The sequence below is a fragment of the Pseudorca crassidens genome, chromosome 15, assembly GCF_039906515.1.
Source record: "Pseudorca crassidens isolate mPseCra1 chromosome 15, mPseCra1.hap1, whole genome shotgun sequence".
Taxonomy (NCBI): domain Eukaryota; kingdom Metazoa; phylum Chordata; class Mammalia; order Artiodactyla; family Delphinidae; genus Pseudorca; species Pseudorca crassidens.
In genome coordinates, this window is record NC_090310.1 from 46,416,817 (window position 1) to 46,442,691 (window position 25,875).

Genomic DNA, 25,875 nt, shown 5'->3' on the forward strand with positions numbered 1-25,875 from the left:
TTAATCCTCGTAATAACCTTGTGAAGCAGCTGAAGCTCTGGGAGGTTAAGAAACCGGAATAAGGATATAAATAGCCAGGTTCACAGAACACATCCAAATGAATAATAAACATTTGAAAAGCTGCTCAATTTCTATGGTAGTTGGGGAAATGCAACAGATTTGTAAAATTTTTTGAAGGCTATAATGCTCCTGGCAAGGGCTACTCAAACACTGCTGGTGGAAATGTGAAATGCTTTTGAGAAGGTCATCTGGAAATATCTATTAAAATTAATGTACACATTAAATATAAATTAAATATACACGTATCTTTTGATCCAGCCATCCCCCAACTGGGAATTTATCCCATAATATGAAATCACCATCCCAGAGTGGAAAATGTCTGAAAACAAATTGGAATATCCATCAATAGGGGAATGGCTACAAATTTTGTGGTACTTTCATAATATTTAAAAGAATAGGTTAGTTCTATGCCAGCTCATTTGAAGGGATTTCCACAGTGAACTGTTAAGTGAGTAAGACAAGAAGCAGAGAGGATTATAAAATATGATCCCATTTCTACAAAGCAAAATTAAAAATACATATCTGTGTAAATGTCGTGTGTGTGTGTGTGTGTGTGTATAGTTTATTCACCCAGGGTCATATTTGACCACTTGAAGGGAAAAAAGGAAATATACTCAACAATGTCAAATAAATGACCTTGGAAACTAAAGGAGCTGAAGCTAAGAAAAGGCTTTTGGATTTGGCGAAGAGGAGGCCACAAGTACCCTTTGGAAGAGAGGTTTCAGTTGACCACTTGGGGAAGAGCCAAATTCCAGGAGGCAAAGAGCAAGGGTGTGGTGAGGAAGTGGTGCTAGGACTGCTGGCAATTCTCTAGAAGAAACAGGGCAATGAGCAGACTGTGGGTTTGGCAGGGGAAAGGAGAGCTAAGACTGCGTTTCCTTATGTTTGGTATGTTTGTGTTTTATGTTGGTGGCTGTGTTTTTGCATTGTTCTGTCTTCCTGAGTTTAAGACCAACTTAGCATATGTGTAAGTTAAGATGAAAGACAGATGCAAGAGAAAGGCCAGGTCCTAGAACAGCTGGCAGTGGAAAGCTGAAGAGCTGAGTATGGTTCTCTCTCTCCTGGACCCTCTTTTGTTAATGTCCCTGAAAGACAAATCGCTCCTTTGAGAGATATCATTTCAAGATTCCTGGATGGAAAAAAATTGCAGCCACTGATCCAATGAAGCCAGCCACTACCCTCACTAACCTTCACCCAATGATGTGATGCTTACATAACTGTGGTGACCTTTCTGAAAGTCAGGACACCAAAGCAAACCCCAAGTGCCTGAGTAAAAGAAGACACTGGGGAGCAAACATCATCTGGGGACAACGTGAGTTGTTGGCCACCCCTGGCTGCTCTTGCAGCTGCCCCCTCTTATTCTGGGCACCTCTTATTTTCAGGCCTCGCTTGTCCGTCTTATGCCTCCTTTTCACCAGTCTAGTTCCTCCTCCACGGCCTTCTCACCAGCACCCTTTGTCAGGCCCGTCAGATATCTGTTCTCTTGTCCTAGTCACGCAAAAGGGGGGTGGGGGTGGGAAATGACTCATAGCCTCTCCGTGCATTTTCACCTTAGTCCCTAAAATAGAAAAAGCTTCCAGGAAACCACTTTGGGGAAATTACATGCCCTCCCTCCCAATGGAAGGAGTGACTCCGCTGGCTACCATCTTGCTAGGTCTCCCACATCGAAAGTTGTTCTTAAGTGGAATGCGTTCTCCTTTCTCCTAATGTTGCCACAGGCAGGGTAAGCTCACCAGCACATGACTTCCTCCCTCCAGGAGAGCAGCCTCCATCCTCTGGCCTCTCTAGGGACTAAATGGCTGAGTGGAGAGAGTAAGTCAATTCAAGCACCAGGAACAGGTTTGTTAAAGTGCAGAGTCTAGTTCAGAAGGTCTAGGTGGCCCAAGCAGCTGCAATTCTCATAAGCTCTCAAGTGATACCAATGGCATGGACCACACTTTGGGCAGGAGGGGTTAGAACAGTGGTTCCCAAACTTGGCTGCGCTTTGGAATCACCTGGGGATCTTTTTTTTTTTTAAATTAATTAATTAATTTATTATTTATTTTTGGTTGCATTGGGTCGGTTGCTGTGCACAAGCTTTCTCCAGTTGCGGCGAGCAGGGGCTACTCTTCTCTGCGGCGCGCAGGCTTCCCACTGCGGCGGCCCCTCCCACTGCGGAGCACGGGCTCTAGGCATGCAGGCTTCAGCAGTTGTGGCCCACGGGCTCCAGAGCGCAGGCCCAGCAGTAGCGGCTCATGGGCTTAGTTGCTCCGCGGCACGTGGGATCCTCCGGGACCAGAGCTCGAACCCGTGTCCCTTGCACTGACAGGAGGGTTCCCAACCACTGTGCCACCAGGGAAGCCCTGGGGATCTTTTAAAAATCCCCAAACCTAGGCCACATTCTAAACCAACTAAATCATTGTCTCTGGCAGTGGGACACAGTAAACACTATTTTTGAAACTTCCCAGGTGATTCCAGTGAACGGCCAAGTTTGGGAATCGCTGTTTTGAAATGATGAGCTCCTTTGCAAGGGCTAACTATGAATAACAAATATCGAAGCCTTTAGGTAATGCAAAGCCAAGACTTAAACTAAATTCTCTAAGTAAAAAAAAAAAAAAGTCAATAGTTTTCACCATTGTCACCATGCTTTGGTTGAGCCATATATCACGCTCAGTTTGGGGGGCAATGTTTTATGAGAGATATTGATATCATGGACTCTGCTAAGAGAGAGTGAGTGAATCATATTATAAAGGTCATAACAGCTGTCTTCAAATAACCCAAGGTCTGTAACACACACACACACACACACACATACACACACACACACAAAAAAAAACTAGACTCTGCTTCCTTCCTCTCTTTTCAGTTGAATGTGGCCTTGACCCTTGCACTAGATTCTCTTTAGGTAAGTTTTCTCCCTCACTGAAGCAGACTCCAGGTTCCTTCCCAAGACCTGTCTTGGTCTGGGCTCAGCAATAAAACGGCTGCATCTCAAACTCAGTCCTAATACATGTGCTTTGCCTTACCTCTGCAATGACTTCCTTCTATCTATCATACAGGTGGGTGTGTGAAATATACATAAAACATCAGTAGGGATGTTACTGGGTTAAGACAGTATTGATTGACTTGCATAGGTGATAATGAAGACAGCTGTAGAAGCATAAATCTTTGTCCAGACAGCCTTAAAATGCATACATTTTTGGCAATGTCGATTCCTATAGGAAAATCTGACTTAGGCCAAAGACATGAAAATACTGTGGTCCTTAAAATCACTTCCTTGGGATCCGTTCCAACATTTAACAGTATCTGCAAAGTGGTAATCTCTCATTGTTGAATTAGGAAGCAGTCACAATCTGTTCTTGCTTTGTTTATGCTGTGTTTAAGATTTAATGAAGATTTGTTACTGGTAGCCAGAGACAAGAAAACTTAAATGCTCTCTGCCTAAGAGATTTTAAATGACCCTATTTTGTTCTGTGAGCAGCTGCGTCCCTAGATAATGACTCTTGAGATAGTTTCAAAAGTGGGAGTTAGAAACAGCAGAAGAAAGGATGCAAATAAATTAGGATGGATTTACCAGTCTACACACACACATACGCACACACAGACTATTATACATTATTTTCCTGCCCTAGCCTCAGAGGCAACAGTGTTAGAAAACAGAGACAAAAACAAAAACAAAAAACAAAACAAAACATAAAAACAGCAAACCCAGGTCAACATATGCTTTAGGTTCTTAATTTATCACTTTCAGTTATTTGCAATATCACAACTATAGACTCACTGATTATTTCAGTAGGTGGTATATGATGGGTTTAGGGGTCAGAATATAGATTAACGGGTCAAAAACGAGTTCAAATTCTTATCCCTGCCACTTAATAGCTATGTGAACTGGGGGAAATTGCCTAACTTCTCTGGACCTCAGCTCCTTTATAAGTAGAATGAGGATAATAACACACTGCAGGATTGTGCAAGGTTTAAGTGACGTCGTATATGAAAGATATAAAACGTAAAATGCCTGGGATATAGGAGGTACTCAGTAACTGGTAGCCAGGTACTTCTTCATCATGTTACTTCCATAAATGCTCTTTTAAAACATAAAATAAAGCCTTAAAGTAAATGTAGCATGTACCCAACAACCCACAGGCACGACCCCAACTAAAATTCACATTTTTAAAAGGGAATCTATTAAATGTTAGGCACAGACAAGCAGTAGTCACAGTCTTTATCATTCCCATGTAACTACATGAACTGGACCTGTGTCTGGAATTCTTGGATTCCTCCTCTCACTTTGGAGGCTGCTTGGTGGTTATGTGGCATTTAATGTGCTCAATACTTATTCCTCATTATCATAATTATTATTATAGTATGGCTATCCAATATCTTTTCTCTATGCTTCTTTATATAGATTCCTCTCTTAATTGGGGGTGACAGTGTCCTAAGCTTGAAAACTACATTTTCCAGTTTCCTTTACAGGTAAGGTTGACAATATAACTAAATTCTGTCCAACGGGATGTAGGTAATAAGTTTTGGGGGTATTTTTAAGAAAGTTCTCTAAAAGTGGGTGTGATTCAGCTAGCAAATTACTTATATATCTTCCCTGTTCTTCCTGCTCTGAATTTGTACATAATGGCTGGAGCTGTGGCATCTATCTTAAGACCACAAGGCAAACTAGAGAGTGGAAACCACATGCAAAGGATAGCAGATTAAGAAAATGGAAGGCTGAAATATCAACAGCATCATGGAGCTACCATGCCAATCCTGAATTGTCTCTTTGTAGCCTTCTTTTGCCTGAGAGAGAGGGAAAAAAAATAACCCATACCTTGTTTAAGTTACTGTGTTTGATATTATCATTATACCACTAAAGGGTCTAGTTCAATGCCACACACGTGAGAAATCAAAAGCTCTGTTAATGTTACGATCCTGCCTGGAATAGAGAATTTCTTCTTTCACAAGACTCTGATTTAGGTATGGGGTGAGGACAACTCTCACTGTCAACTTTTCAATGACTAATCCTTGAAAAAGCACCTGATTTCCCCATGACAAAATGTGAGAGGAGGATGCAATCCAAAATAAATTAATTAAAATTAAAAATAATAAAAAGCTTGCAATGCTGGAAAAAAATAAAAGGTAATTTATAATGGCACGATCTAGGTCAGAGGAAAGTCAATGGGGGGACATAAGAATAAGATAAATGAAGCACGAGCAAAGGGAACTGATACGAAGAAAGAAGAGATGGAGGAATTGCATACAGTGTATAGTCGACCATGAACTGCTTACAAACACATAGCTGTAAACGAAATGCTAATGCCTTCCCTCAACATTTAGTTCACACACCAACTCAAAATTTAAATCGCTTATCTGCTCTGTTGATCAATCAACAAACATGTATTCAGTGGAGACGGGAAATGATAAAAAGTCCTGAGTAGGTCAGACTGGTTGGGGAAAGACAAAGCTGAAATCTGTGGAGATGGTGACACGTGATTGAATTTGAGATAATTCTGAAGGTAAAGACAGAAGAACTTACTAATGTAGTTGGTGTAAAGTATGAGGGAAAGAGAAGAGCTAAGGCTTTTGGCTTAAACACCCGAATAGATAATGGAACAATTTACTAAGATGCGGAAGGAATGGTAGGAGGACATTGAGAAGTATCTTTCTCTCTTTTTTTGCCATTTTATTTATTTTCTAAACATCTTCATTGGAGTATAACTGCTTTACAATTGTGTGTTAGTTTCTGCTTTATAACAAAGTGAATCAGCTATACATACACATACATCCCCATGTCTCTTCCCTCTTGCGTCTCCCTCCCTCCCACCCTCCCTATCCCACCCCTCTAGGTGGTCACAAAGCACTGAGCTGATCTCCCTGTGCTATGCGGCTGCTTCCCACTAGCTATCTATTTTACATTTGGGAGTGTATACCTGTTCATGCCACTCTCTCACTTCGTCCCAGCTTACCGTTCCCACTCCCTGTGTCCTCAAGTCCATTTTCTACGTCTGTGTCTTTATTCCTGTCCTGCCCCTAGGTTCTTCAGAACATTTTTTTTTTAGATTCCATATATATGTGTCTTTTTGTGCCATTTTAAATTTGAGATACCTATTAAAGAGCCAAGTGGAGATGCTGAGCAGGCCGTTTGATATGTAAGTCCTGGAGCTCAGGGGAGAAGTCTAGATAGGATGCGCACATCAGAGATGGGATTTAAAGCTATGCAGTGGGAGAGATGACCAAGGAAATAGGTGTAGACGGAAAGGCAGGCTTTCCAACATTCAGAGGTCTGGTAGAAGAGAAGAAACAATCAGGAAAAGAGACTAAGGAGGAGCAGCCAGTGAGGCAGGAGGGAAACAAAGAAAGTGTGATGTCCTGGATGAGAAAGTGGTCAACTGTGGTACAAACTGCTGGGAGACCAAGTAAGATGAGAATGGAAACGTGATCCCTGGCCTTTGTGAGCTATAGTCACTGGCTACTTAATCAAAACGGTTCCAGCAGAATCATGAGGGCAACATCTTGGTTGGAGCAGGCCAAAGAGAGACTGGGAGATGAAGTAGTGGAGATAATAGTAGAGATAATGATTTCAGTTTTGTTGTGAAAGAACAAAAAGACAGGGAATGAGGTGGAAGGTTTTGTGGGGTCACTGGGGTCTTTTTTTGCTTCTGATTTTTATTGTTTTTGTTTATATCCCAAAGGGAATGACCTTGTAATAAGGGAAGACATTGATGTTTTCGTAAAGGAGGTGAATAATTCTAGGAGTGAAGTTACCGAGAAGGCAAGAGTGGGCACAGTCCAGGGCCCAGGTGGAGGTTCAACCATTCAGAGGAGAAGAAGTAAGACAGTCACCTGAAAGATGGGGAAAAACATTCCATCAACTCTCTGCCAGAGTTGATGGTCTATCTGAAATGTGGAGCAAAAACATGAATTAGGTCTACTAACTACAGCTGGACTATATTTTCCAAAAATGCTTACAAGCTCAGTACCAGTTGCTGCTGGTCAAAGCCAGTCTTAGATAATAATATGTCTTAGTTTAGGTCCCTCCAGAAGCAGATATTGAGATAAAGATTCTGGGGCAAATCGTTTATTTGAAAGGTGATCCCAGGTAAGAGCAGTAAGGAAGCAGGGAAGTGAGGGAAGGCTGCCGAGGCACCTTATCCAGCAAGTTATCATGATGGCAACTGAGGCTGGATCTCCCTGGAGAACGCTGGGAGATGGGGTAGGATAGGCCTCAGAGTTATCCCACCTACAGGGTTTGGGTCTTGGGTTGTTTATGCGCCACCTCCATCATTTACTGGTTGTAGGTTGCTCCCAGGGCCCTCTAATTCCCTGGCATGTCCAACCTGCAGTGTGCATGGGCAGAGTTTGCAGGAAAAGCCCTCAGACAAAGAGATGCAGGTGCTGAGATTTGGAGGTGAAGCTGGTGGGCCAAGAGGATATGGGCGGGATCCCGACAGCATCTAATAAATTAGCCAAGAGTCGTAGTTATATTTTGGCTTGTTTCACTTGTTGGAAGGAAACAAGGAAGGCAAATCGTCCCTGTCCTGGTACCCTGTCAAAGAGCTCAGAGCAGTATGGGTGACCAGCTGCTAAGATTCCTCTCCTCGCCCTTGTCCTCTCTCCTGGGGCTTGGAACCAGAATAAGAAGTCAACAACCCACTTCCCAATACATTATCTCATTTAATCCTCACACAATGCCTGTGTCAAGGGCATCATTAGCTTCATTTCACAGGGGAAGAAACCGAGACTTAGAGCTTTTTCAGGACTTGTTCAAGATCACATCTGCCAGATGTATCAAGGCTCTCAGATTCCAAAGCCCAGCTCTCAATCTGTGCTCTCAGATAACCAGATCCAAGTTTATCATTTACCTGATCCCCACCTGTCAGGAAAAAGCGATCAGAGCTTACTTTGGCAAACTCTTTGAAGGACAATTTGTTTGGAGAATATCCAACACAATATTTCTGGTTTTATTCAGCTACGGTATTTCCTTAATTTGTGGGCAGACTTTTCCAAGAGGAAAAATTATGTAAAATAAAGTGTTTGAACAGCATCTCACACTGTGATTGAGTCATTAAAAAGAAGAGCCATTAATAATGCATTGGCTTTGATTATACTTTCAGTTACTGGGAGCTGTCAGTGGAGAATTACTACTCTCTTCTGACAAAGTCAAAGTCATGTAGGGATGTCTAACGGTGCACCGTGATTGTTCTAGCATTGTAAAAGTGGGAAATTGTTCTCTTGTGGAAAGTGCATTCCAAGGCCATGGGGCATGGTTAACGTTCTGGAAGGGTTGTGGCTCAAGGTTGGTCTGGGGTGGAAAGTGGAGAGAGAGAGAATGGAATCTAAAACAAATGACAGACATCCAGCCAGTTAAAGATGGTTTGGTGAACACCTCCCCTGCCCTCGCTTTGTCAGTGCAGCAAAATTCTTTCACCAAATCATTCAGGTATGCTCCTCTATGCCAGTAAATTCTGTATTGATCTCTGTGGGCTGCTTAATTACAAAGAAAGTTGGAATGTAAATGCAGGCAGCTTTTAGATCTTAGGATGCACACCTTTTTCTTCTCTAAAAATACAAACACACTGTAACAACTGGATTCTGAAATTGACTCAGGTCTTCTGGGCCCAGAGCCAAAGTCCATATGCGTGGAAGGAAGAACACTCAGCATTTAATTGGGTGAGTGTATCAACAGGCAATAACTCTCCAAGGCCCCCTCTGGGATAGAATTTACAGACTACTTAGAAGGGCAAAAAGAAACGATCTGCAATAAAGAATTAAATATCCAATATCCCTGATATTGATAGGGAGCTCAGTATCCAGAGGCAGATGAGAGCAGAATTCATGAATCTCTCCTCCTGTGTAAGGTGTCCAGCCCTTGAAACCCCAGGATGTCTGACCATGGGGCTCCCAGGGCCTCCTTTTCCAGGACTCTCCAGGAGTCCTGGAAAATCAAGGTCAGAGTTTTACAAGGTCGAGAAAAATCTTCACCCCCAACTGAGGCTACCTTCATTCTAGTCTGAGAGCTGGTGTTGTCATCTGTAAGCTTTCAGCACTAAAGCAGCACTTTTGTTTTTTTAACTGAGCTCTGCAGGGGTATACTATGCCAGCACCTCGAATTCATTAAAATTTCATTAACATCCATTTATGGAATTGCCATTTATGTGCTGCATAGCATTTTCTGATAACGCTGCAGAAGGAGATAAATGAGATTTTCTTCTTTGGGATCAGAAACAACCACATTCCCTTCCAGGTTGGGTAGGTACAGTCTTGTTAGACCAGGATCCCACCCTCCAAATGTCCCATGTGTGAGGGTCCCTCGGGGCCTTGTTCAGTGGTGAGTCAGGTGAATTCTTATGGACTGCCCCTACTCTGATTGTGTCAGGGGGCATGGCCACCCAGCATCTGCTCTTCCGTTTGTTGGCTTTTCAACTTTTAATGTGGAATATTTCCAATATATACAAAATCAAAATTTCATTTACGCTTCTACCCCTTTCCCTCTTGCCTGTATTTTTTGAACCAAATGTCAGATATTATATTGTATCACTGATGTATATCCCAAATACATGTTTGTAAATGAAAAAGACTCTTTTCCTAAGGGAAGGGGAGGGGCATAAGTAGAGCACTATATTACTACACCTTTAAATACTTAACAGTAATTCCTCAGGATCATTAAATGCCTTGTTAGGGCTCAAATTGTACCATAAAATTTATACTTTTAAACATTTTATGTGTATATGACATGATATCCAAATTTGAATTTTGATTGGAAGTGGTTGGTAGGTCTTTTATGCTTATTTGCTCTTGATTATAAGAAACAATGTAATTACAATTATGAAAACTAAACAAATAGAGAAGTGTGGGGAATAATTCTATGCAATATCTTTATAGTATCAAGCAGAATGAACTAATCATATTTTGTTATATTTGATTCAGATGGGATGTCTTTTAAGTCTTATTTTCTATAGATTCTCTCTCTCTCTCCCACCCCACTCCCCTCTCTTTCTATCTCTCTCTCTCATTCTCTCTCTCCCTCCCTCCCTCCTCTAATTTATATGTTGAAAAAGCTGGGTCATTTGGTCTGTGATTTTCCAGTATGAATTTCGTTAGCCCCATAGTGTAATTTAACATGTTCCTCTCTTCTCCGTATTTCCTGTAAATGGGTAGTTATATCTAGAGGATTGATTCAATTTAGGTTCATTTATTTTTAGGGGAATGGGGGTGGCTAAACTACTCTGTAATAATAAGTAATAATGTGAAAGAGTCATATAAGGTCTAGGGGGTTGTGTGTATGTGCATGTGCGTGTGTGTGTGTGTGTGTGTGATGTTGGCAGTCATGGATGAGTGTTGCCCAGCTCCTTTAAGTTATTAGGGTTGTAAAATTGTGACTGCCTCATTCTATCATTGCTTTGTCAGTTATTAAAAAAACACTTCTATAAAGAGAAACTTCCCTCCATCTAATCTTTGGGTACCAGGTCCAGCACCTGTTTTTCAAAGTCCCTATCAACACATCCCCCTTCTCATACCCATCTCAACAGACTGTGCACTCGGAAAGAAAGGAAAGGCCTGAAAGGTTCTTATTTTCTTTTTCCAAATTTTGTTGTTTTGAAATGTATTAGATATTCAAAAGTTATAAAGAGTAATAAGCAGCCCGATGGCTGGGGAACTTCTCCCTGTTGTTTTCATTTGCATTTCCCTGATTAGTAATGAGAGTTTAAGTGTTTTTTCGTGTGTTTACTGGCTAGGCAGACGGTTTAAATGGCTTCTGGTTTTTTGTGATTAAAGACCAAGAGTGTCAGATTCCACATGTGAAGGGAAGGCGGGGGCAGAGGTTTCAGCCAGTGCACACAGCTGCACCCTCACCGCAGCCCAGTGTGAGCACTGTTAGAAATGAGTGTGTCCCACAGGAGAATACCTTTGGTCCGGCAACGTGATGGGAAAACATGCTGGAAAAGCACAAGACCGGAGGTGAAAAGGGGGCAGTGAGAAATCTCAGCATCTGTGAGAGGAGATCTGAGCATCAAAGGAGCCCTGTGTTGCCTGAAGAATTACACCTGAGAAAGTCTGCACGTGTGTGCTGTGTTGGGTGGAATAAAGCATTAAAGAGAAGGGGGCGGGGTGGGGGGGGAGTTTAGAAGAGGGAAGGATGTGGCAGGAAGAATAAAGGCAGGCACGGCCTGGAGACACCAAATAACTGGGTATCAAATGCCCATGAGAATCAAGCAGACAGTAAAAATGGAAGCATTGTGCCTCGTACACTACACATGAGGACAGGTGGGCACCGTGGCCACCAGGAGATGTCCCTTCCCATCAGCTTTATTATCCGCCTCTTGACTAGTGGGAATGTCAGCCCTGTGTTGCCTTCTCAAGAGAAGCTGGAAATCTAGATTTTATATAGAATCTCCTGATTTTTAAAAGCAACATTTTTTCTTTTTAAACGTTATATCAGCCACATAATATGTCTATCTGTGGCCAAATTTGGTCTCCAGGTTGCCATCTTTGCATCAGAGGTTTGCCTTTTTTCCTGGGGTCAACAAATGTCTTTTAGGAACGTGCTCCCTGTTCTCCTGGCTCCACCCTAGACATGATCATATGCTCATTGATTAGCAAGGAGTTATTTCTATTTCATGTGCTTCAGACACAATAAGGATGATCTTTTACCACCTTGGGCATGACCAAGCAAGCTTTGACCTGTTCAGCATTTTTTGTTGTTGTTAGCTGCTTTTGATTTTAGGATTTTTCCAAATTCAGTGGAGGTGTCCAAAGTGCTAGCATCTTATGGGACGCAAGGTCCCTGTAGAAATACTTTGTCTTCAAACGGTATATACAGTGATAAGAAAGGCAACATGTTATAAAACTTAATTCATTCTGAGATGTCGCAGTGTACTAATTATAAATCTTTGGATAAAAACATGCTTCTAAAACACCTAAAGCATTGCATATGAGGAATGAATAAAGACTAGGGATATATATGTTAGCCATTTTCAGATATCTGAAGGGCTGCCATGTGACAGAGTACCAACTTATTCTATGTAACCCTTAACAGTAAAATTTTCACAAGGAATAGCTGAGAAAGATGCCAGAGATTGGTTTAATATGAGGAAGAATTTCATAGCGGTACTTCTTGAAAACAGGAACACACGGCCTTGGGAATCAGTGAGTCCCTAGTCCCTGAAGACAGTCAAGTGATGTCCACCATACTATGGGCGCAGAAAATGGTGGCATCTGCATCCTCAGCCCATTAGATACTATGTAAGTTCCCTTCCAATCCTGTCATTAAAGATCCTATAAAATTAAAATCCATAAAAAAAGGGAAAAATATCCCGCTGAGATGTAAAAAGTAGGAACTAGAAAACAAAATACAGTTGGATCAAAGCATTCAATCAAGAGAAAAAAACAGTGAAACAATGTAAACTGATATAAGGCATGCATAAAATTTTTAAGTAACACTCATTATATCAATTATTCTATGTAATATAATTCATAGTAATGATATAGTGTTTTATAACTATAACTAATTATATAGCTAAGGGCACTGGGGTTAAATGATTTGCCTAAGGTCATAAAAGAGTTATTTTCTTGAGGAATTACAGCCAGAGTTTTGACTGAGCCACATTCCTTTTATTTTGCATTTGAATTGCCACATACTGCAAATCACGATAAAAGGTTGACTTTGTTTATTAATCAAAAGACATTGCAAAAGCTAATGCAAATGATGAAGCAAAGGAGAGGATAAGTGGGACAAATATTTATTAAGTACCCTCTCCACATGGGGTCATATGCTGTGCCTTTTATATAATATCTCATTTTGTTCTCAAAATTAGATGAGGTGGGCATTAATATCATCCCAATTTGACAGATTAGAGAAATTAATTAGCTTGTTTAAGGCCATACAATTTGAGAGGATAAGAGTTGGAATTTTTCACCTGAAGTGTATCAATTAAAATATGCAGAAAAATCAAGAGAAAAGCTATTTAGTTTCAGGTACTTTATCAAGGGACCAGGTACTTTACTAGGGATCACAGGGATTTTATTTTCACCTTCCTGTGATGCTCTTTGCTATTTATTACACAAAAGTAGCTTTATTTGAATCATAGTGAATTTGTTAGTAGTAGTAATACAACTGATACTGTTTAATTCACAGATGTTCCACTATGTGATTATTTTTTGAAATAAAGGTGATTTATATTTTATAAACACAAAAAATTAGAAATTAACTTTTGATGTATAACAGCTGTGCTATGTCCTACCTTTCTTGGTCATGAAACTGTTATGATTACCTTTTTTTTTTTTTTTTTTTTGCGGTACGTGGGCCTCTCACTGTTGTGGCCTCTCCTGTTGTGCAGCACAGGCTCCAGACGCGCAGGCCCAGCGGCCACGGCTCAAGGGCCTAGCCGCTCTGCGGCATGTGGGATCCTCCCGGACCAGGGCACGAACCCGTGTCCCCTGCATCGGCAGGCAGACTCTCAACCACTGCGCCACCAGGGAAGCCCATGATTGCCTTTAAACTAATAATAATATTTTATTTCCTGTGTACCTGTAGAACAGAGTCTGACACATTTTTTTTTACAGTAAATTTGAATTTCTTTTTGATTTGCTTAAATGAATATATATTGTTAATGTCTTATATTGTTAATGTCTTCTAGGCCCAGGGTAAAATTGAGTTAGGAGGTGGAAGAGAAGACAATTATTTTTTTATTGGATGTGCAATTAATAATTATTTTTTGCCAGTTTTGAATACTGTGTGCCAAGCCACTATTCCATCAGTGGAAAACATCAGTGGTTTATTGTAGGCCTACTGTGTGCCAGGGTTGTGCTAGGTGATTTAGGCATATGAGGAATAATATCTTTACCCCTCATAGGACAACAGCAAAGGTCAACCAGGTGATATTCCGTTATGCCAACTTTGGTTGGGAACATCTTGTTATTCTTCATCTCTCATGCCTCTTGGGTTTACATGGGTTTTTCGTGTTGGACACTATGCAGCAACCATTTAGCTTCATTTGCCTTAAATCAGAAATCCTGGAGATGGCTACCTGATAGAATTTGCCAGCATTAGTGACTCCCAGGGAGCTGAATTCACAACTTAATTTGAAATACAACGCTCACTTATTAATTTGGCCGCCTGGAATGTCCTTTCTTTTTCTTTTCTTCTCAGCAATTGCCTCTTCATCCTACCGCCATGTCTTCCCAGCAGCATTCAAAATAATCTGCACTTAACCTATCATTTCACTTTTTCATTTTATTGCAAATGTATCTTATGTACCTGTCTCTCCAGTTACACTCTGCAGGCATAGCATATTATTTTCTTTAGCATCTGCTCCAGCACCTAGGAATTAAAATGAGTGAGCGGATGAATGGCTGGCTGGCTGGATGGGTGTATTGCAATGTGATTTCAGAGTCTCCAGCCTACTCAAATCACAGTCTCCTCATTTGCACAGCAAGGCTGGAAAAAGTTAAATGTGACAACGAAGCAGAAAAGACCTGGATTTGTAATGCTGGCTTGTATCTTGCTGGTACTTTCTCCAATAAATGAACCTGTTGTGATTTCACTGCTCTGAGGCATCCTTAACAGCCTTTCAATACCTTCATTTTTAATGGCTCAAAGGAAGTTGTTACAATGTTTGCAACGAATGCAAATTATGGATCCATAATCCTGAGTGTCTCATAAAGAAACTCACTAAACAGCGATTGTACCTATACAATAGCGTCTCTTATGAAATCCCAATGAATCAGCTTTAAACAAAACCATTCTCGCCCAAGTCTGCAATTTTATAAGAAACTCAACTGGCTTTTACACACCCGTCTCCCCACAACACCCTGCATAATGGAAGAACAACCAGAACATTGAAAATGACGCTTGTAGAGACTGACATTCTGAGGTAAACAATGCTTATTTCAGGTAGACAGTAAAAACTTCTGGTTTAATTTATTCTGTCCCACGGGTACTTCTTGTGGGTAGAAAATGATAGCCTCGTGGAATCAAAAGCAACCACAGAGATTATTTAAAAATACGTTACATATATTTTAAAATAACACCTTGCCCTCTTTTAAAGTTTACAAAATCCTTTCATACTTGCATTATTTCATCTCATCCTCATAGTAGCCCTGGGAAGCTGGGTTCTTATTATTGTTGTCAGGTTACACACCTTGCCTCTAGTTTCAAAATCTTTCACACAGTCCTCCATGTATCCACAGGAGTGAACTTTTTAGTGTACACACTTGGTATATATTATTCTTCAGATCAATACCCCAATATGACAGAAAGAAAAAACAACAAAACCCTATTTGATCAACATAGTAAAGAGCTTTTCAAGATCTACCTCTGGTTTTCTATTCAGCTCCATCTCCCTTTACTTCCCTTGTTCTTTATGATTGTCCCTACTGAAGTGGGGACCCCTCCAGAACCTTGTGTGAGCATGTTCTCACAGCTCCATCCACACTCTTTTCAATGAGTGGAAGTCAAACACTGCTCTAAGCTGTTTCTTTGAAGGCTTCCCTGATTCTAACAAGCAAACATAAAAGAGCCTTCACTTGGGAGGTGATTGACTGACTACTTTATCTGACTCTATTACATGTGTTTTCTTATATAATTATTTCCCTCTAGAATTAAAATTCCTAGAAGCTATGTTCTTTAAAAAAAAAAAAAAAAAAACTTTAAATCACTACTGGCATAGTACCTGATAGAGCCTAAAGGTGGGTCTAATTTTTCTAAGTCAGTGGAAAAGAATGACAAATGGGTGAGGTCAAGTGGTAGATCCATGGCTTGACAACTCAATATCTACTTTTTCAAGAAACTACTCTTCTTCCATTTCATATTCATTCTCTTTAGACCATGTGATTGGTCTCTGGGGTGGGCAGGCACAGACTCAGGCCTGGCCCATCAAAGCACAAGGTTCTCTTTTCCTACTTTCAGGGATTAGTTTGAAAATGGGCAGCTGGCCTGAGCAGGACCAATCAGAGTCTTCCCTTGGCCTTTAGTCAAAAGTATCAGAAAGAGTCTCTGCCGCCTTCTAGGATCTCCAGCTATCAAGATCAAAGAGTCTGGAGCTGCCATTCTGCCCACCATGTAGAGAGAGCTTGCCTAAAAATTAAGCTGCACTAAGGAAAGCAAAGTTGAGACATGGTAAGATTGGTACAGATGGCCCTGTTGGGACAATTCATTCTTACATAAGCCTACACAGTCCTTTTTTTTTTAAACTACTTTGGATTGGATTTCAGTCACTTGCAACAGAAAACGTTTTGATTAATACAGTGATCACGCTAAGAATGAATAAGCAAAAGAGAAAAATCAAACCAGGTCATCAAACTCCATAAAAAGTGTCCTTTCTACCCCAAACCACTGTCTCTCTATTGAAACAGAGCAAGTTGGGATGAAAATATTTACAACACAAAATGTTCCTTATCTTTCATTTCCCTAAAATGAATCTTGAAAGAGCTTGCTGTACATTTCAGAGTTCAAAGAAACACAGACAGAACAGTAGTTTAAAATGGCAAATGCTAATAGCTCCTTAATTATAAAAGCAGCACTACGTATTTTATAATAAAGCACATTTAATAAGACAGAATTAATAAGAGTATGTTTTAATTGTTCAAAACTTAGGCAAGAACGAGGAACTGTTTACCTGTTGCAAGAGAGAGTGAATAAGAGGAGGAAAAAAACCCAAGAGCCCCTTCTATTCTCCTTGGTGATGTCCCAGCTCAGCCTTCTGCTTCTACTGCAGCCCTCACTGTCTGTCACTAGTGGAGAGTAAATGGAAACTTATGTCTGTCATAAAATGCTGTCCAATAGGTAGTTTTATAAGATTTATATACATACATTAAGTCACTCTGTCCTTTGCCATGTACCTCCAATAAACCTTGTGGTTCTCCCTCATCATTTCATGCCAAATGAGAAGTGGTAATATTACCAGATTTGCAGTTAATTATCATGAAATATGACCCGTAATGATTTAACATCTTTGTTAAGAAGTCATGGTAACATGGAGCACAATGCTGGAATACATCATTAAAGCCATCATTTATCCATGACATTTACATTTTGTTCACAGACAAAAAAAAAGTTAATTGACAAAGCGCATCTATACAATGTTTATTGAGAAAATAGCTCGCTCTCTCTTTCTTGCTGCCATTTAGTTTGGCATATTAAACTTTGATTTATAGGATCTAACTTTTCTTATCCTTTTTGATGACCTTGAAAGTGAGTTATGTTTCCTTCCCTTTAAACTGAATTTATGGGAAAATAATCGTCCCTTGACAACGGAGCTCAAACTGATAAAAGAGAGTTGCTTCACGTTTCATTTCCCTGATGAGCAAACAAGTTCACGGAGAATCCCATGGAACTGTTACAAACCTTGACTAGGGAAATGTCATATAATTTCTCTTTTGCTAAATAGAAAATGCTTTTAGGGAGGGCTCACTGTAATTCTCTCCTCTCTAATGTGCATCTCCAAGCCATGTTCACCCTCAAAAATATTTCTGCATTCTATAATTCTATTAAAAAATGTCTATTATCGGGACCAGCTTCTGAAGGATGCAGATTCACTGGGACACAGGGATCCAGCAAGAGGAAACTTTTATTCAGTGTTATGTCTCCTTGTTTTGGTCTACTCAATCTGAAGAACTTTACCTACGTTTCTGGAATGGAATGCACTATTTCCTTAACATCAGGCTTACTTCATTGCCCTCTGTAAAATCGCACCCCCTTCTCTCTCCAGTCTACTCAGCCTGCTTTATATCTTCATAACCCTCATCTCCACCTGATGTATAAACATATCCTATCATTATTCCTTTGTTGATTTGCTACACTCCTCACCCCCAGTTAGAATTGACTTGCTTATTAATTGCACTTGGCAAAAATGTGAAATGGCCCAATTAGAAATAAGGAATATGTTGGACCTTTTTCTAATGTACTTTTTTTTTTTTTTTTTTTTTTGTGGTACGCGGGCCTCTCACTGTTGTGGCCTCTCCCGTTGCGGAGCACAGGCTCCGGACGCACAGGGTCAGTGGCCATGGCTCACGGGCCCAGCCGCTCCGTGGCACGTGGGATCTTCCCGGACCGGGGCACGAACCCGCGTCCCCTGCATCGGCAGGCGGACTCGCAACCACTTGCGCCACCAGGGGAGCCCTCTAATGTACTTTGAGATACTTGGTATAGAATGGAATCACCACAAAATTATTTGATAAATATGGTTTGACTCCAGGGTCAAGGTATGTTCTTGAGTCAGAGGCCTGGGTGCCTGCTGCCTGTCCCCCTGATCCCACCCTCACAAACCTTCGGAAAAATTCTCCTCCTCCCCTTCCTCAGCTCTCATGAATTCCTTGCCTCCATCTGTTTCCCCACTCCCTTCACTTTCCACATTTAAGAAGGTAGTTGAACTGAAATTTTTTTCCAAGCAGGAAAGACTCCTTCATCTTTATGCAAGCACAAGAGGTAAAGATGGGATAGAAATTGGGCTGAAAATAACAGAATAGTCTTTGGATAATTCAGCAAAGAGGAATTTATGAATACTTTTTAAAAAAAAATGTATTTATTTATTTTTGGCTGCATTGGGTCTTCGTTGCTGCCCGTGGGCTTTCTCTAGTTGCTGTGAACAGGGGCTTCTCTTGTTGTGGAACACGGGCTCTATGCACACGGGCTTTAGTAGTTGTGGCTCAGGGGCTCTAGAGCGCAGGCTCAGTAATTGTGGCACGTGGGCTTAGTTGCTCCACGGCATGTGGGATCTTCCCGGACCAGGGCTCGAACCCGTGTCCCCTGCATTGGCAGGAGGAATCTTAACCACTGCGCCACCAGGGAAGCCCTGAATACTTTCTTATGAAACATTTACAATTGTCACATATATATGAATAAATGTTACAAAAAACAGAAACTTACACCTGACAGCACTTTAAAAATACTCAGAGAGAATTGACTCTCATGAAGGAAATCCTTGCCTTTCTAAACAGAGTAGATTCATAAATTCAAAACATCATAATGTATGACCTCTATTGAAATCTAGTGATATCACCTTTAAGTTTATTTGATGTGAATAAGGGTGTTTAGTTCTTTGGCTAAATAACTGAAAACAATATAGGTTCCAGCTGCTGATGGGTTAATGAGGTAAGATAATAAGTACTAGAGAAATGTCATGGGTATAATTAGAATCCATAATTAATATCAAACTGGCCAGTAAAGTTCAGCATTGAAGTTGGAAACACAGTATCGAGGTATAATTTTCAAAAAGTTAAACACATTGCTTTCATACAAAGTGAACGTGGGTCAAAGATTTATTTAGCTCATTAATGAGGGAAACAGCATGGTAGCAAAGCTGGTAGTAAATTCTCAAAGATACTTTGAGAGCCTGAGTATATATTGGCACTGAAAAAATTGTGAAATTAGGTTGCTAGGATAGATGGAACACTGGCTATTGTGCTAACAATTAAACACTAAACTTTGAAGATTATCATTTCTACCAGATAAATTTCATTTGCATTTTTATGGGGCAAAAATTATTTGTGCCACCCTCAATTTTCTACAAGCTATTATTTACCTTTAAAAGATGTAAAATATTCAAAGAAACAAACAAAATAAACCCAGGAAAGTATTAGGTTAGCCAAAAAATTTGTTCGGTTAATGAATATGTTATTCAATACAGTTCTTCGCGAAAATGAAAAATGTGTCTCACTCAAAACTGAACGAACTTTTTGGCCAACCCAATATATACCCACAGAAAAAGAGATTCTCTTTGGGTGGACCTATTACATAATACCCCAGTATAACACTGAAAGAACATGCAGTCTTTCTTTTATCTATTTAAAAGTTTTAAACTATTTTCATAACATTAGTCATAAAAATAAGAGAAATGAACCAAAATTTCTGATTAGATAAATGTTCTCCCAGCCACACGTATACAGGAAAATCTATACCATCAACAATAAAATATGACAGACAACACTGTATTATTATTTAATCATTATCAAAATAAATCACAATATAAAGTATGAACATAATAGCTGTCACTTATTGAGCAACAGTCTTTGTGAGGTAGATAGATAGATAGAACACACTGTTAGACCCATTTTACAAATGATGAATGGCATGGAAGTCATGGGGCTTCCCAAGGTCACACAGCCAGTGGTGGAGCTGTTAACCCACTTTCTAGCCGCTACCTACAAATTGATACATTACAGCCATATCAATAATCCAGAGAATTAAAACAACTCACTTCCAGGTTTCATTCAGTCAGAAAAACTATTCGGCTAACTATAGATAAATTTCATAAGCAAACCAGCAACATTTTCTCAGCAAAATGAAGGATCCAAAACTCTGACGACACCTAATCAGGTTATTTATCCAAAGACAAAATTTCACCTCGGCTGTCAAAATACAGAGGAGGAAAGGTAACATCATCAAAGACTGCAAACATCTTAAAAAGACAGAAAAATTGACTTCATATATTCTCCTTACAGAATACACCTTTGCCTCTGAGATTTTCTCTGAAAAAAAATTTTTTTTATTTTAATCTAAAATAGTCTGATCAATCCTCTAGCTATAAAACTACTAATTCAAGGAAAATACAGCGAACAAGGAAACATATTAAATAACACAACTGGGATGTAATCATCTAAACCTAGATGGAGGAACTAGATATGCAATCCCTAAATCTAGGTAGAAAATCTAGATAGAAGGAACTATGCAGGACAAACAACCCAGTTTGTTCAATAAGTAAATAGCAATGAACGACAGAGACATAGAGATAGAGAGACTGAGTGAAACAATGTAAAAAAAGAGGTACAAAACAATTAGAAAAAACTGAACAATGACTATTGGATGATATCAAGGAAAATTAAGTTAATATTAATTTTTGTAATATGATAAAAGTATTATGGTTATGTTTTTAAAGTATCCTATCTGCTAGAAATACATATGGAGATATTTACAGATCAAATGGCATATTGAAAATTGTTTTAATGTAATCCACGGGTGGAGAAAACATGGGAGAGGGTACAGATGTAATCATTTAGGCCGTGAGATGATAACTGTTGAAGTTATGTGAGGGAGACATGGGAGTTTATTATTCTGTTATTTCTACTTTTGTATATACTTGGAATTGTCTATGATAAAATATTAAAAAATCACTAGGTTGTATACAAATAAATTAAACAAAGTAATAAAATAATCTTTTCTTTCAGCTGTATTGAGACATGATTGACATATAACATAAGCTTAAGGAGTCCAACATAATGATTTGATACACTGTATATATTGTGAAATGGTTAGCGCAATAAGGTTAGTCCAAAAAATCACATAGTTACACTTTGTGTGTGTGTGTGTATCTGTGTTTCTGCGTGGTGAGAACTTTTAAAATTTACTACCTTAGCAATTTTCATATACTGTACAATATTATTAACTATAATCACCACACTGTACATTACATCCACAGAACTTATGTATCTTATAACTGGAAGTTTGTGCTCTTTGATCACCTTCACCCACCCACTCCCACTCCACCCAGGTGACCACCATTCCGTTCTTGGTTTCTATGAGTTGATGATGTCCCAAAAGTCCTGTAGACTTTATTCACTCTTTTTTTCTTTTTGTTTCACTAACTGAATAATTTAAATGACCTATCTTCTAATTCATTGATTCTTTCTTCTGCTTGGTCAAGTCTGATCCTGAAGCTCTCTATTGAATTCTTCAGTTAAATCATTGCCTTTTTCAGATGTAGAATTTCTGTTTGTTTGGTTGGTTTTTTGATGGTTTCTATTTCTTCATTGAATTTCTCATTTTGTTCATGCACCATTCTCCTGATTTCTTTTACTTGTCTGTATGTTCTTGTAGTTCACTGAATCCTTCTTTAAGAGGATTATTCTGAAACCTTTGTCAGTTCATAGATCTCTTCTTTAGAGTCAGTTATTGGAACTTTATTAGTTTCCTTTGGTTGTGTCATGTTTACCTGATTTTTGTGAGCCTTAATTCCTTGCACTGGAAACTGTGCGTTTGAATAAGTGGTCTCCTCTTCCAGGTTCACTTTGGCATCCAAAGACCTTTACCAGTCTGTTAAGACTGAGGCACTGGACAATTCAGCTGGTAGTGTCTGTGTGCAAGCAGGGCTTGCTATTGGGGTCTCTAGTTGGCAAGACCACCACCTGTATTCTGAGGTCAGGAGATTGTTGCTGGCTGGGCTCCATAGTAGAATGGGCCTGTTCTATGGGCACATTCAAGTGGGACTGCTGGGTGGGCTCCCTGATTGGGCAGGGATGCTGGTTGTGCTCTGTATCTGGGCTCTGCAATCACTTGTAGTCAGGTGAGGTGGCAAGCTGTGTTCCCTAAAAGGGTGATTCCAATGGTTGTACTCTGTGATTGGGCAGGGCTACAGCCTGGGCTCTGCAATCTCTCCTGACCTGATGGTGTCACTAGCTGTCCTCCATGTTTAAGTGGGTCTGCAGGTTGTGCCCCAGTGTAGGTCGGACCATAGCCTGAGCTTCACAATCAGGTAGAACACTGGCTGTGCTCTGCTGTTGGGTAAGGTCACTGGCTGAGCTCTCTGGTTGGGAGAGGCCCCTAGGTGTAACCCACAGTTGGGTAGACTAGACTGTGCTCTGTGGTCAGGCAGACTTGCTGTTCAGGTCCCCTTGTTGGGTGGGGGCACAGACTATGCTCCATAATTGGGTGGGGCCGCTGGCTGCGTTTGTTGGCTGGACAGGGCTGCAGGCTGTGTTCAGCAATTGGGCAGAGCCTTAGGTTGGGCTCTGCTGTGAGGCAGGGATATAGGTAGGACTCTAGAGCTGGGTGGTACTGTAAGCAGGGATTGAGCCTGCCCAGGGTCACTGTTCAGGCTACTTGGTTAAATGGGGCCAAAGGCTATTCTCAACAGTTGGCAGAGCTGTTGGCTTAGCTCCCTGCCCAAGCAGCACTGTATGATGGGCTCCTCAGCTTCCCAGGTTCTCTGATCAGGCTTCCTAGTCTGGTTGGACTGAAAGCTACACTCAGCTTTGAACAGTGCTGCAAATTTGATTCTCTGTCCAGGAGAGGCTATAGAACAGACTCCATGGCTTGTATAGCTTGTTGTCTGGGGACCCAAATTGGGCAGAACTGCCAACCAACTTCCCTGGCCAGATGGGGCCACCAGCCTGGCTTTGTAGATGTTCAGAACCACTGGCTGGGATCTCTGTTTGATCAGTACTGCAAGTCCACTAAGATCTGAGCACTGGTTGCTATAAGCCTATTCTCCCTTTTCCATCTCTAGGCTCTATCTGATCTCCAGAGGTTGATCCCTACAGATTTCCCCCATCATCCCCAAGAGGTGAGATCTGATTGAGCTTCTCAGGAAACATACCACAATGCTGTGGGAGCTGGATGTCCACCTTGAGCCCTCTTTTTCCCACTGGAGAAATCTTAGGCCCAGGGGTGAGGGTGGCTCTGTATGGTACTGTTCCAGCCTGGAGGAAGGGCTATGCAGTCAGAGTGCAGCCACTCCTCTTACCCTTTTAATGCAGTCCTTTTCCATCTCTGTGGTCCAGAGCGGGTGTGTCAGCATCATTTCTGGGTTCTAGGATTGTCTATAGATAGTTGCTAGTTGGTCTTCTTGTGAGGGAGACTGAAGTTGGGAACAAACTATGTTACCATCTTGATGAAATCACTCTCCTAAAATAATCTTTATCATTATTTTTCATATGCATTTCTCCAACAGAAGGACCTAGTTGGCTTTACTGATCTATAAAAAGAGTTTAACTTATTGAACTCATTCTTTGTTTTTCCCAGGTGGCTGAAAAAAATCTCACCCTTGACAATTCCCATTATTACCAGAGAAGTAGACTTAAAATTATTCCAAATTTAAGGTTAGGCCGTTAATCAATACAGGATCAGAGGTTGGCTGTGGGGGGTGCGGGGTTACAAATCTTCCCAGAAATCATACATCAGCTTTCTTTTTTTTTTTTTTTTTGCGGTACACGGGCCTCTCACTGTTGTGGCCTCTCCCGTTGCGGAGCACAGGCTCCAGACACGCAGGTTCAGTGGCCATGGCTCATGGGCCTAGCCGCTCCATGGCATGTGGGATCTTCCCGGACCAGGGCATGAACCCGTGTCCCCTGCATCAGCAGGCGGACTCTCAACCACTGCGCCACCAGGGAAGTCCCATACATCAGCTTTTATTAACAGAACATCACCTAAGTAAGATAAAAATTAATCTAAAAATCACATTAATCACTTTTGCTATGTAAGAAATAATGTTACTAGTTACTTGAAAACTTCTACTAAATGTTAATTATGTGTAAAAATGACCAACGTTGAAAAACAAGAAAGATGAGTAAGTCTCATCATAAAATGATCAAGAGGCTAAGTGAAAACTAAGAAGTAATTGCACAACAAGTTATTGGGCCTTTCTGCTCTCAACTCCTAAACTGTCTTCTGAACTTCAATTTGTCCTCTCACCTACTCTCTATGATGGATTTTCAGGAGGAGTCAAACATAATTCTCAAAAATATTAAAGCATGTACATATTTCAAGATATTACATAGAAAAAATAGTATGTGAGAACAGGGAGAAAAAAGTGTGCAGGAGAAGAAGTAATAGAAGACAGAAATTTGTCTGAAGAATCAAAAGAGCCCTAGAGTCTGATTTGTAAGTTTCTTATCTAATCAAACTAATAGTCTTTCAGTGGACTGAGTGATTGGTATAATTCATCTTGCCTTTAGCAAACATGCTGATGCTCTCTCTTGTAACACACTTATTACCAAGAAAAGAACATAATTGGTATCAGTGGGAATGCTTCTGGCTGCAAGTAACATCCCAAGACAGCTAACTTAAACATCAAGAAAAATGTGTTTACTCAAAAAGCAAGGAGTCCTGAGATGAGGTGGCTTTGACTTTCTATAGTTTCTATCTGCCATCTGCAGCCAGTTAGGTTTGTCCTTGACGTCCATCCCATAATAGTTGCAAGAGGACTACCGTAGCTCCTGGCACCATAAGAAGACACCATAATATCTAGTGGTAGAAAAGCAACTGTTTTGTCCTATGTGACTAATTATAAAAAGGAAGAAATCCTTTCCCTGAGGTCCCCAGCCTATTTCTCTGATGTCTCATTGGGAAGAACTGGACCCATTTGCCACCCACAAGCCATTTGCCAATGACACAAATGAGATCTTCCTGATAGGAGGTTGGCTAATGAAGTTTATCCTTGAGCAACGTGGCAGATGGGTGAACAGAGTTCGGCTGGGCAGGAAGAAAGACTGAATATCTGTTAAATAAGTTCCTATAATCTGGGCCAGTGTCTCTCAAACTTTAATTTCAATTTTGTTAAAATGCAGAATTTGACTGACAAATTAGAAAAGTGAGCAGAAATCCCAGATAACAGGAATCTCTGAAGCAGTGGGATTTCTGCTCACTTTTCTAATTTTTCAAGGTCACTCTATAGTTACAAACTGAGAGAACAGGCAGAAATAACCAGGATGGTATTTAATAAGTACACCTGGGGAGAAAAATAATAAATAAACTGTACCAATAAAAGCCTGGGAATGGTGACAAATGCATATGTACGACAGAGTAAAAGGTCTCAGGGTCCCAGTGATAGCAAGCTATTTTGAAATACTGCAGTGATGTTACAGTTATAAAACTAACCCTACCTTTGGGATGCCTAACAACGTATATATTATGTTCTGGGTTATAGAGTTTTGAAGGATAAAGATTTTGGCCCTTGCATGGCACCCAGAAGGGAACTGTAACAGACTTAGGGACCAGTCACAAGGAAAGGGTAAAGGAAGAGAACTCCTCCTTCTAAGAAGACCAAAAGGCACACCTAAGCCAACTTCAGGGCTGGATATGTCCTGACTTGAGAGGGACAGCTGGCTGTTTGTCATCTTGACAGATAGGAAAAGTGA

General features: G+C 40.5%; 1 protein-coding gene across 3 annotated transcripts in view; it reads right to left on the reverse strand.

The window, feature by feature from the left end:
- MACROD2 (mono-ADP ribosylhydrolase 2) overlaps positions 1-25,875 on the reverse strand; it is a 1,985,215-nt gene that overhangs the window by 721,747 nt on the left and 1,237,593 nt on the right. The window lies entirely within an intron of this gene.